We start from the raw sequence: 13,109 nt of genomic DNA, 5'->3' as shown, positions 1-13,109 counted from the left end.
ATTCCCCTCCTTCTTTCCATCTTCAAGTGAGTTTGAGTTGGATTTTGACCTCAAAAGGACATAACTTGCACACTAGTCCTTTCCTCCTAGTACCTTTTGTTGAGATCCAACTATCTCTTCAGGTATATATCCTCTGCTGATGATAAAAGGAAGACTAAAAGTGATATTATATATCTAGAAATGATCTCTGGACCAAGTTTCCAACTCTTCTGCAAAATAACCTTGACAATTTGTAATTAGAGTACCTCCCTATCCTTTTTTCCATCTTCAAGTGAGTTTTAGTTGGATTCTGACCTCAAAAGGACATAACTTGCACACTATTCCTTACCTACCAGTACCTTTTGTTGAGATCTAATTATCTCTTCAGGTATGTGTCCTCTGCTAAGATGGTTTTAAATGACATTCCACAAGGTAGTTGCTTTGGTCTGGTACTTTTCTGCCTTCTATCAATGACTTGCCTCTTGTTGTCTACCATTCCACAGTTAAACTGCTTACAAAGGATTTAAAGCTCTACAGCTCCTTGACAAATTCAGATGAAGCTTCACTGCTTCAAAAAGAATTGGATGCAGTGCATAATTGATGTACTGTCAACTCTGTGTTTGTCAACAAAAATGAGTGTAGGGTTTTTCATTACTTTCACAAAGTAGATCAAAGTTACCATTACCATCTTGCTGGACATTCAATTTTACCTGTTGAAAATGTCCATGACCTTGTTGTTCATTTTGATTCTGATCTTAGGTTTGACAGGCATATCTCTGAAGTAACTTGTAAGGCAGACTATCAGCTATTATGTCTCAAATACACTTTTGGTAAGTTTAATCTCCATTCATTCATTGCTGTTTATAGATCAACAGTTTGACCTATACTCAAATTCAGTTTGTCACTATGGTATCCATTGAATAAAAAAGACAGAACAAGGGTTGAAAAAAAAAAATACAGCAAAGAGCAACTAAGCTTATACCATATTTGAAACATTTGCTATATTAAATTAGACTGCACAGGCTAGGATTACCAAGTCTTCAGTTCTGAAGGGATAGGACAGACATTATTAACACATTCTGTACAATCAAAGGCATTCATAATATAAGTACATCACAGTTCTTCACATTTAATGACAATAACAGGACCCATTATCACCTACATAAATTTTGCCCTTCACTTTCAAAAAGGAAAATAGGCCAACATTCATTTTACAGCAGGGTGTGGAAGCCATGGAATGACCTTCCACCTGAAACATTTCTAACAGATAATATAAACACATTCAAAACAAAACTAGCAGAAACACGTTTTCACAGTAAATCATTTATAGTATTGTTTGTCAGTGTTTGTTGTAGTTGTTATTTTTCATAGATTCTATCCATTTATTATGTTGTCAGTATTGTTATAATTTTTTTTTTATTATATTTAGTGCACCAAGCTTGAAAGCTTGCTGTATTTGGTGTCAATAAACAAATAAAATATCCTGATGATAAGAGATTAAGGACCCCCCCCCCTTTGCAACAGTTGGATTGTATATTGTCATCCCAGAGGCATGGTCTGGACCCTTATGTTTACCTGCCATTAAGAGTGGTTAATTGGTTGCCATTAAGCCGTCCTGGCTGAGTGGTTGGCATGCTGGCGTGGGAATTCTGTGTCCAAGGGGCATGGGTTCAATCCCAGATGTGACCAGTTATTTAGTTTGGGATGGGTGTCAGTGGTGTGACTCTGTAAGCTCAGCCAGAGTTGACCCAGCTGTAAATGGGTACCTATAGAAATCTGGGGAAGGTAAGCAGGAAGAGTGTGTGAAAGCACAGGATGGTTGGCCCCCAACCCCCTATTGCACTTCCTGGCTGAAGGGCCATGAAACAGAGATCAGCACCTTACATTAAGATTGGTTGAGGTCTAGTAACTTCTTCTGGTAGATATGCAAATGACAAGATCTGTTTATGTCTGGGGACACAAAACTTAACAAAAGTGCTCTGTAATAAAACCAACAAACATTAGAATTTTCTTGTCAGTCTGTCTAGAATTATTTCCTTTAGTTTAGAAGAAATGCATAGATTTTCAGTTTTGTTTTAACCTCAAATGCTAAGGAATTGTTCTATATCCTATATTGATTTGTTCTATCCTATAAAATTTAATTTAAGAGATAGGAAAGCTTTTGTTTTGCTTCTTATTGCTACTATTTAGTAAGACTGACATAATTATTTGTGTTTTCTTAAAACTTACTGAAAATTTTGTGGTTTGAGAGAGCTTACATTTTTTTGCAATCTTCATACTAAAAAAAAGTTTAGGGTTTCTGTCTCTACCCATTGCCAAGCCACAAAGTACAAATAATAAAAAAAAACTCCAAAAATCTATTGGGCTTTTCTCCAGTACAAATAAGTGTTAGAGTAATGAATTGAATCTTGAACTTTGTTACATATTTTCTGAATGGTTATTCCTCAAGAAGTCATGTTGCATTTTGATTTTTGACTCTTGCGCAGTGTTGCCAGAGATATCACCAAATTCATACCAAAAACCCTCCATTTCAGTCATAAAAGAGCACTGACTTAGGGCAGAATTGTCAATTTTTTGGATGAATGGTAAATATGAAAATCCCTGGTGTATTTTTACAGATATATTTGACTACTATTTTTTCTCTGATGTCAAAGATCCCTGGGACAATGTGTGAAAAGACCTAAAGATATAAATTACAATTTTTGGTGATTTAAGTCAATGATTCAACAGCTTATTTAATTTAAACAAAAAATTTCTTGTATTAATTTTTAGAATGATTCACAGTTACCAAACCATTGACTTCCAGACTTGTTCATCAGTATCCCTCTCACCTCCCACTGGCTCCCCCTAGTATCCTCACGACCCCTCTGACCCTCCACTGAAGAAATCATTCGAATTTTTTTATAGAATAGGTATATACAAAAATGAGAATGACTTGAAAAATAACTGGCATAATACTTTTAAGCTGTACTTTAATATTGAATCCAAATTGGTGAAAAGCACCCCTTTTGAAGTTGTACGCTGTGCCATATTGTAAAACCAGTTCCTTGTAACTCAAGTAAAGCCTTCACTTTGACTCCGTTAGTGTACGGTGAAAATACTTGCCTCCAAATGGCTGCGTATTAATGAAATTATAAAATACCAGTAAGAGGTTCTAATTTGGGGAGGGGGAGAATTAAATTCGCCTTCGAATCCAACTTAAAACCAGGGAACCACCTCGCAAAGCATTCGGTCGAAGAGACACAGACTCTAATTTAAGTTAAAACAATTTCAAAGTTTAAACAAAAAAAGGAGCAGCCGAAGATTACATTATTTCTCAGTCAAACAGTTCAGGGTAGCAACTGTAGTAAGGTGCGACCTGCCTCAATACTAACCAAAATATCTGAAAAAAAGGAATTTTCATACCAATATATACATCAAAAGAATTGTATTTTATGCTGATTTTAAATATGTAAGTTTAATCTTACCAATTAAAAGTTAAAACCCTGAGAAAATTTACCTTTTTTTTTCAAAAAGGAGGAAACATCCCCTAAAAGTCATAGAATCTTAATGAAAATCACACCATCAGATTTAATGTATCAGAAAACTCTACTATAGAGGTTTCAAGATTCAGTCGAAAAAAAACGTGGAATTTCCTATTTTTTTTGCCAGAAGAAAGATCACGGATGCGTGTTTATTTGTTTTTTTTTGTTATTTTTTTCCCCAGGGCTAATCATATCTTCCCAGTGATCCTAGAATGTTGCGAGAGGGCTCATTTTAACCGAAATTGAAGGTTCTAGAATTCTTTTTAAGCGACCAAAAAAATCAGAGAGAAACTAGGCCCTGGCCACGCTCATTTTTTTTCCAAAAGTCACTGGACTAAACTTTTGGTATATCAATTTTGTTCAGCATATTCGAAAAATCTGTTAACTTTTTCTTTGAGGACGACTCAATACCCCACAGTCCCCCAGGGAAGGGCTGCAAGTTATGAACTTTGCCCATTGCTTATATATTGTATTGGTTATTGGGAAGTATGCAGACGTTTTCAGGGGAAATTTTTCTGGTAGGGGGGGGGGTATGAGGGAGGGGATTTCGAGAGAGGATCTTTCCATGGAGGAATTTATCATGGGGGAAGAGCATTTCCATGAAGGGGCACTGGATTTTCCAGCATTACTTTAACTGAAAGTAAGGAGCAACATTAAAACTTAAAACGAACAGATATTATTACGTATATGAAGGTGTTCGTCCCTTCCTCAATGCGTTGCTCTTTACGCTAAAGTATTTCTAGTTATTTCAAAAGAGCAATTGATTCTAATTAAACGGTCTTTGTGATTCAGGGGTCATTCTTAAAGAAATAGAACAAAATTCGAACTTTAGCGTAAAGAGTGAGGTATTGACTAGGGGGCCGGGTACGTGAGAGGATCTTTCCATGGAGGAACTTATCATGGGGGAAGAGAATTTCCATGAAGGGGACACTGGATTTTCTAGCATTATTTAAAAAACAATGAGAAATTAATTAAAAAAACAAGTTTCTCCAATGAAAGTAAGGAGCAACATTTAAACTTTAAACGAGCAGAAATTATCACGTATATGAGGGTGTTCGTCCCCTCTTCAATATTTCGCTCTTTGCGCTAAAGTATTTTTAGTCATTTCAGAAGAGCTATTGATTCTAATTAAAGGGTCTTTGTGATTCAGGGGTCATTCTAAAGGAATTAGAACAAAATTCGAACATTATCGTAAAGAGCGAGGTATTGACATGGGGCGAACCCTCTTATATACGTAATAATTTTTATTCGTTTTAAATTTTAATGTTGCTCCTTACTTTGTTAAAAAAATTGTTTTTTATTTAATAAAAAAAATGAGCTATATTTTAGTAAACAAATTGGTGATTCTCTTTTTAGACCTTTTCTTTTGACACAATTATAGTCCATGGCTTTTAAACCTCGTCTTAATTGGTGTTGTAGCTTGTGCTAATTGACAAATAAGGGTAATAATGATCATTCATTTTGGGTAATAAAGTGGATAAATTAAATAGCGCCAACAATGCTAAAAGAGAATGCTGTTTTATTGTCCTTATTCATCATTGTATTTAAGCAATACCTGATTACATACTCGGAGTTGTTATTTGTTTTGAAATATAGAAGCGTAGTCAATTCAGCTCATATATGAATTAAGACCATATGAAATTATGGTCTCTACGATTTGTGTGTAAGCTTCATAGGGCATAGAATCCTTATGATAGGGCTTTAAACAAGCTATCGATTTGGCTGTTTCTCTCATGAAGTATATTATTTATACAATAACCTGCAAGATTAAAAACTAAATTCTGTTAGGCTCCTAATGCCAAGTAGTTGAAAAGGTTACAGGAATGAGGGGATGTTGATTTATAAACAATTAGCCTTTTCAGTTGCTTTTCGCGATAATTTTTGTACTATACGGGTTAATTTCGCCTTCCTTTGATATTTACACCTGACATTTTCTTGTCGTTGAGACACAGTCTCTTGCAACCAGTACTTGTATGACATACGCCCTACCTCTCAAGTTGTTCATTCATTGAGGGATTATAGAACCGGTTTTTTCGGTAGTTTCTTTCAGCTTAGCATGAGACAAGATAAAAGAAGTGATGGAATAGACAGAAAATATATAATTTAGGCTATATATTTACACGTTATGGGGTGGAAGTTAGAAAATAATTCTTACTACATAATATGCAGAATAATTGCACTTACACATTAGGCATGCAGACTGGCTATACATCCCCCTCTCCCCCTCTTAATGTCCTAATATATACCCCAAATCTTTTCTAAAGTATTATGTTTTTATCTTACTGAGGTACATTCCATTAGAAGAATATTAGGTAGGACGTATATTATAAGTACCAGCCTCCTTTATTCTTTGTCAGGTGTATGAAAAAACATTTTTGCTTTTCAATTTGCATGGTCCATTTGCAAAAGGAAAGAGAAGATAAACCTTTGGCAAAAGTTTCTTCAAGAGAATATCAAGTGTTCCAAATGCTTTGCGATCCTTTGAGATCTTTGACAAATGACGGATGATTTAAATGTCTAAGTGACAAATATTCTTTTACTCTGTGAATTGTGAACGATTGACAGCTCTTAAGCCGTGAAAAGTTGAATTCTTTGATGGTTTCAAGGGTACGAATAAATATAGTTTTATTTTGTTTCTGATAGATCCATTTGATTGTGACATGTAGTTCAGTGTTATGGTGAATTAACTGCAGAAAAGTAATTTTTAGGACAGTTTGTATCCTCGAAGACTTGGTTTCCAATTTTCAGTGAAAATACAATTTATGGGGGGACTCTTAGCAAGCCCGTATCCAGGGAGGAGAGATAGGGGGTTCGATATCCCCCTGAAATATTTGTCTGACTCGTAAAAGAGTAATAAAATAAATGTAAAGAAATTTTTGATGCGTTTTTAAAGTTTTTTGTTCCCCCTTCCCCCCGAAAAAATCCTTGATACGTTCTTGACTTGGAGGTATTCTGCCGAAAATGGCCAGGCTTCCTGGTGATCCACTGGACTTGTGTTGTTTCGGAAAAGATTGCTAGAAATACTTATGTTTCAAAATTGATTTTGTTTAATTTGAAAATATATCTTTTAAAGCAACAAACTAATCTGCAATGACGAAAAAATGGCTTGAATGATATTCGGACTTGGTTAAACCTAAAATCACTGACAAGAGGAAATTCTAACTCAATTCAGAATCCTCCCCATGGACCCCGTGTTTTTTTTTCATTGGGCTCTTGGTTCCCCAAAACTGCTCAATATTATGTCTATCTTCAAAATATATTAGAATGTGAATTTCTGATAGTAGTCAAAATGTTCACTATGAACTACAAAAAAACTACAAAAATATGTTTATTTCAACTTTTGTTACGTTTTTACGAGTTATATAAAAGCATTTGGGGGGGGGGGGTTCAAACCTCCTGACCCCTCCCCCCTGGATACGGTCTTGTCTATGCTATTATTTTGGAAGTAAAGAGTAACATTAAACCCCAAAATGAGTAGAATTTATTCTGTAGTGGAGTGGGACTACCTCTTCCTCATCCCCACCTCCGCCTAGTGGTCGTAGAGTCTTCGGAGGTTATACGGGACCCCGGCATGCGGCAGGCTTGTATAATTAAACTCAGTTACTTTCGTGAAATGAAAGCGAATTAACAACATTTTTTTTATAAGGCAGTTTTTATGGTACCTGGTATCTACCAAGTGACATATAGCGATCGCAAATTCTGTCCGTCTGTCTGTCTGTCGGTCCCGGTTTTGCTAGTTTTGGCACTTCCAGATAAGCCAGGACGATGAAATTTGGCAGTCGTATCAGGGACCAGACCAGATTAAATTAGAAATAGTCGTTTCCCCGATTCAACCATCTGTGGGGGGAGTCGGAGGGGGCGGTTAATTCGGAAAAATTAGAAACAATGAGGTATTTTTAACTTACGAACGGGTGATCGGATCTTAATGAAATTTTGTGTTCATCTTACGAATTGGTGATTGGATCTTAAAGAAACTTGATATATAGAAAGATCTTATGTCTCAGAGGGATCCAATTCGAATGGGATCCGACGACATAGGGGGCTGGAGGGGGGAAACAGAAATCTTGGAAAACACTTAGAGTGGAGAGATCGGGATGAAACTTGACGGGAAGAAAAAACACAAGTTCTAGATGTGTGATTCATATTATTGGAACGGATCCGCTCTCTTTGGGGGAGTCGGGGGGGGGGGTTCCAGTGCTTTGGCGAGTTCGGTGCTTCTAGACGTGTGAGGACGATGAAAATTGGTAGGCATGTCAGGGACCGGCACAAAGTGACTTGAATAACAGTCATTTCCCCGATTCGACCATCTGGGGTGGCTGGAGACAGAGGAAAAATTGAAAAAAAATGATGTATTTTTAACTTATGAATGGGTGATCGGATCTTAATGAGAAGGACCTCGTGTCTCAGAGCTCTTATTTTAAATCTCGGCCGTATCCGGTGATACGGTCGATAAATCCCCCGCTGCCAATATTGGAAAATGGCTTTGCACAGCTTTCAAACCTTTATTGTATTCTCAAAATTCCTATATTCGCAATTCGGCAGATATGGCTAAAAAACTTAGAAAATTACCACTTAGTCGAGGCTTCAGCGACAGGAGTTGATTGTGAAGTTTTAATGACTCTGGTTAAAATTTGTAATAAGTTTTCTATGTATTTTCAATTTCGCGATTCTTTTTATCAACAAAAAAATGGGTTACCCATGGGGGCACCTTTATCCGGGCTACTGGCAAATATTTATGTCGAGAACCTTGAAAATAGGGCATTAAATTCTTATTTCTTAAAACACGTCTATTGGGGTCGTTATATGGATGACGTAATTTCACTTTGGAATTATGGGGAAGCTGAACTTCGGGGCTTCTTAGATCATCTTAACACTTATGACCGAAATTTGCAGTTCACCCTAGAAGTTGAAATTGAAAATAAACTACCGTTTTTAGATGTGTTAATTGTTCGTAATGCTGATAAACTGGATTTTACTATCTATCGAAAGCCAACACAAAACAATAGATATCTTCACTTTAATTCAAATCACCCCTCACAAGTGAAAAGAGCAGTTGTAACTTCCCTCATTGACCGTGCCCTGACTATTTGCTGCGATTCGTATATAAATGCAGAAATAAACTTTATCAGAGATATTCTTTTTGGTAATGGATACCCCATTCCTTTTGTCAATAAAATAATTAACCGTAGAATAAAAAGACATTCTTGTAAAATCGAAGAAGATATTTCACAATGTGAGGCTACTGATAACCCCTCAAATATTGTCTATCTTCCGTATATCCCAAAGATCACAACACAATTAAAAAATATTTGCACAAAAAAAATCTTTACGTAGTTTTTACTAATAATTTTAAAATCATTAATTTCTTAAATTCCGGTAAAGATAAGACCCCAATTACTCGCCAAAGAGGGGTCTCTCCGTCCCACACGATATTTTTTGAAAAATCTTCATTCATCAGTAATGATTTGGGGATAAAACAGGTGGTTCGAGAATCAATCGAAATTAATCTTAAAATAAATAATAATATTTCTTTGAACAGGGACTTAGGGGAATACTCACTAAATTCTTTATACTCAAATTTAATTAAAAATGATCTAACAAAATATTTTACTAAACCGATTTATAATAATACTGAACCAGCTACGAAAAGGCCTTTGAGACAGGCTGCTAAAAAAGCAAGGTTGGCTCTGAGAAATTGCATTTAATCACTTTGTTCTCTTTAGTTTGAATGAGTTTATATTCTCACTTCATTCTTTTTGTCAGTCCTGGTTGAACTTCGTTGAAGTAAGGATGCTAGGGCTGTTTTAAAAAAAGTTTTTAAATAATATATATATATATATATATATATATATATATACATATATATATATATATATATATATATATATACATATATATATATATATATATATATATATATATATATATATATATATATATATTCTCTCTTGTTCTCGTATTGTGCTGAAGACGGCCCTTTGACATAGGGCCGAAATATTCACAGAACTGATTTCCACTGTCTTGAAAATATTTTCCCTATTGTTTCGACTTTGTATTTGTTTGATTCGGTGATATCGGGGGAGTTGGAGGGGGAAACGGGGAATCTTGGAAAACGCTTAGAGTGGAGAGATCGGGATGAAACTTGGTGGGGAATAAGCACAATTCCTAGATGCGCGATTGACATAACCGGACTGAATTCGCTCTCTTTGGGGGAGTTAGGGTGGGGGGTGGATTCTGAATAATTAGAAAAAATGAGGTATTTTTAACCTAAGAATGGGTGACCAGATCTTAATGAAATTAGATATTTAGAAGGAACTAAAGAATTAATGTCACCCAGGAACTAATGTCACCCAGATCTGGTGACATTGAGGGGAGTTGGAGGGGTAAACCGGAAATCCTGGGAAAAGCGTTTCAGGGACCTGCACAAATTGACTTGATAAATTTGTTCTCCCCGATTTGACCATCAGGGGGTCTAAAGGGAGAGGAAAAATTAGAAAAAATGGGGTATTTTTAACTTACGAGTGGGTGATCGGATCTTAATGAATTTTGATATTTAGAAGGGCCTCGTGTCTCAGAGCTCTTATTTTTAATCCCGACCGGCATTAAGCCTCTGATTTTCCTTTTAAATCAATCTATTGATTCTTAGAATTTTGCTAGAGCTCATGCTATATGAGCTCTTGGCTCTTCCGACCTCATCGCAAGTGGCTTATGAGCTCTTAGCTCTTGTTTTCCTCATGCATGGTTTAGTTTTCGCCAATTAAGGAGACTGAGAGTGGGAGTATACAAGATGGAGGGATTTAATACCTCTAGTTAAGGATTTTCGAGCATGGAGATAACAATGGTAACATTACTATCTGTTCCAGCCTTCCCTTTCCAGAAGGGGCCATATGGCACTTGACAATGATTTATGTTTCGCGGTATAAAACGGCAGAAAACCACACTTTGCTGTTGTTTGTCAAGATAGAGTCTCAAATCCTCCTGTTTAAAGTTTAGACCATAAACAATCGATTGGCTCTGTTAGAATTTGCATTCCTCGACGTTTTAGCCCTCTTTGGGTAAAAATTGACGCTTTGTGGCACAAAATAGGAGGAAACATCACTTTGCTGTTGTTTTCAAGGTGGGTGCAAAGGCACAGAACATTTTGTATAGGATTTTAGACCGTGAAAAATCGATTATTTATCTTGTAATTCACATTCTGTTGCATTTTGATCTTCTCTTGGCAAAAACTGAGGTTTGGTGGCACAAAATGGTATAAAAGGCCACTCTGCTATGGCATGAATTCTTTTGTTACTTAAAAAGAATACTAGGTACGGCGATGTTGTTTCAAGGGAGTTATTTCAACATTGAATAGGGCCAAGAAAAAAGAAAAAGAAGGGTAAATGGTTGCTGGTTAAGGTGGGGGCTCTAATTATCCTGGTCAAGGTTTGCGATCATTGTGAATCTAACGGTGCACTTTTCATTTGATAAGATGCTCTTTTCGAGAGGTTTTAGCCTCTTCTGAAATTCCCAAAAATTAGTTTTCCCAATAAACTTTTACCTTTGATATTAATTGAAGTAATTGATCCTGTCCGTGTGGCCATGATATATAAAATTTTTGTTTTTTTTTAGTGGTAACGAGTCGCAAAATTTAATGAGCTGATTTCTTACATTTGTTCTTTTACTTTTTTGCGCAGTTCCTTGCATTCACCCATCCGCTGTTGCTCATTCGATATTTGCTCGGAATGTCTTCTGGAGTAAGCTCTTCTCTTAAAAATGTTCAGTGGTTCCAGACAATTTCTAGAGTTCGTTTTCAACTGGATTTAGTTCCCTTTTTTCTCCGTTGAGGTGAAAGAAACAATATATCTATTTTATTGTAATTTTGACGAATCTTGTTTCTGTCTTTTTTTTTTCTTTTGCTTGATGAAGAGACTTGAGAGAAAAATTATATAAGTTTTAATTGTTGTTCAAGGGTAAGGTATGTATATAGATACTTGGTTGCCTTCTAGACTTACATAGAAGCATCGTTATAAAGAATAATATGTCAAATTGAGGACTATAGGAAGTGATCACCAAAGGAAGGAAACATTTCCAGTAAATCAAACAGTTCGTGGTAACGAACTGTAGTAAGGAGCGACCCGGCTCAATAGTAACCAAAACTCTAAAAAATGGAATTTTGATACCAATAGCTACATCAAAAGAATGTCATTTTAATGCTGATTTTAAATATATAAGTTTCATCAAGATTAGTCTTACCCATCAAAAGTTTAGCTTTTGATGGGCTTTTTCTCATCAACGCACCGCTCTTTACGCTAAAGTTTGACTCTTTCTCTTAACTCTACTTTTTAAAACAGTAAAAAAATTTAGCGTAAAGAGCAGGGCGTTGATGAGAAAAAGCCCCTTTCATATATGAAGTAATTTCTGTTCGTTTTAAGTTTTAATGTCGCTCCTTACTTTCAGTAAAAAAAAACTTGTTTTTTTTAAATTTATTTTACAAGAGGAACTGTCAGATTCTGAAATTAATATTGCATGTGGACATGGTTATATTCCGTTGGTAACCATGCTTTTAAAGAGATAAGCGTGTCATATATCTGTTTTTGAACGGATCTTCGAATGTTTTGACCATTTTCCCTAGAGCCTTTAAAAAATATATATAGTTCCTGGGGAATAACTTTCAATCGATGCTATTTTGACTAGACAAATTTTGGATTTGGTTTTCTTGATGGGATATAGTTTTTTTTTGCTATGGTTAAGGACATAGTTTTGTATTACTTGTACACAGCCGCGGTATTTAATCATTAATTATGAAAAAAAAAAATCCTTTTTACTATTTTAGTTTTTGCACAGTGCAGCTAAATCAGCCATTTTGCTGACCTCGTATTTAGCACTAAAGAAGGATAAGAATATTCTGCGGAAATAAGTCGAAATGAGTGTTTACAAATAATGAAGAAATTTTAACAGCAAAAGTGAACATCCGAAATACTCATTTTTGATGAATGTTTGTCTCAGGTTACCAGTTACTTCTGAATTCAATTAGGAATGTACTGTTTCACAAGTAACCTTCAAACAGTAAGTCAATAGGGGCAAAAATCAATTCTATGAAAACGTAGGAGGAAAGAGAAGTGAAAGATTGAACAATTATGACTAATATCAATGAGGACATATATAATCAATGATAATTGAATGAGATTTTTCAGTCACAGGCAAGGGATGGATCCAAAAAAAAATGCTCTGGGAGCACCGATTAAACCGCGTGTCCCCCATCGGTATTTTTTACCCTTCCCACCCTGTAATTAGTACAACTTTTGGCCTTCCAGTGGGGGTGGGGCTCTTAAAACTACCCCTAGTCACTGGTTCGATTTATGCTAAAGTACAGTAAGACGCCGAATGCCTTGTCAATTTTTAAATAGTCAGAGTCTTTGAGTTACATTTCTTCAAATAAGATTCGAGTTATAGATGTACAATATCACTTGAAATTATTTTTAAAAGTCATACTTGTTCCAATAGTTCCTGGGGATCATGGTCTCTTTGTGTGGAAAGCCGTAAGATCTCAAGTTCACATCTCCAGGCAAATTTCAAATTCTGATATAAATATGTTGTGAAGTTTATTCTAACAGAATACGTGAACAA

The 13,109-nt window shown here is 35.7% G+C and overlaps 1 protein-coding gene across 6 annotated transcripts in view; it reads left to right on the top strand.

Moving 5' to 3' along the window:
• Positions 1-13,109, top strand: part of LOC136038070 (unconventional myosin-IXAa-like) — a 266,020-nt gene that overhangs the window by 1,633 nt on the left and 251,278 nt on the right. The window contains exon 1 of one of the 6 annotated variants that reach the window (XM_065721051.1): positions 11,120-11,327. The exons of 3 other annotated variants lie outside the window; for them this stretch is intronic. The gene's annotated coding sequence lies outside the window, so the exon portion shown is untranslated. Of the gene's footprint in view, positions 1-11,119; positions 11,328-11,438; positions 11,458-13,109 lie in introns of those variants that run through there. 2 more of the 6 variants (XM_065721056.1, XM_065721053.1) reach the window with 2 other exon arrangements.

Source organism: Artemia franciscana, chromosome 17, assembly GCF_032884065.1.
Source record: "Artemia franciscana chromosome 17, ASM3288406v1, whole genome shotgun sequence".
Classification (NCBI taxonomy): domain Eukaryota; kingdom Metazoa; phylum Arthropoda; class Branchiopoda; order Anostraca; family Artemiidae; genus Artemia; species Artemia franciscana.
The sequence above is the reverse complement of the archived record's forward strand: the minus strand, read 5'-3'. Positions and strand labels throughout refer to the sequence as shown.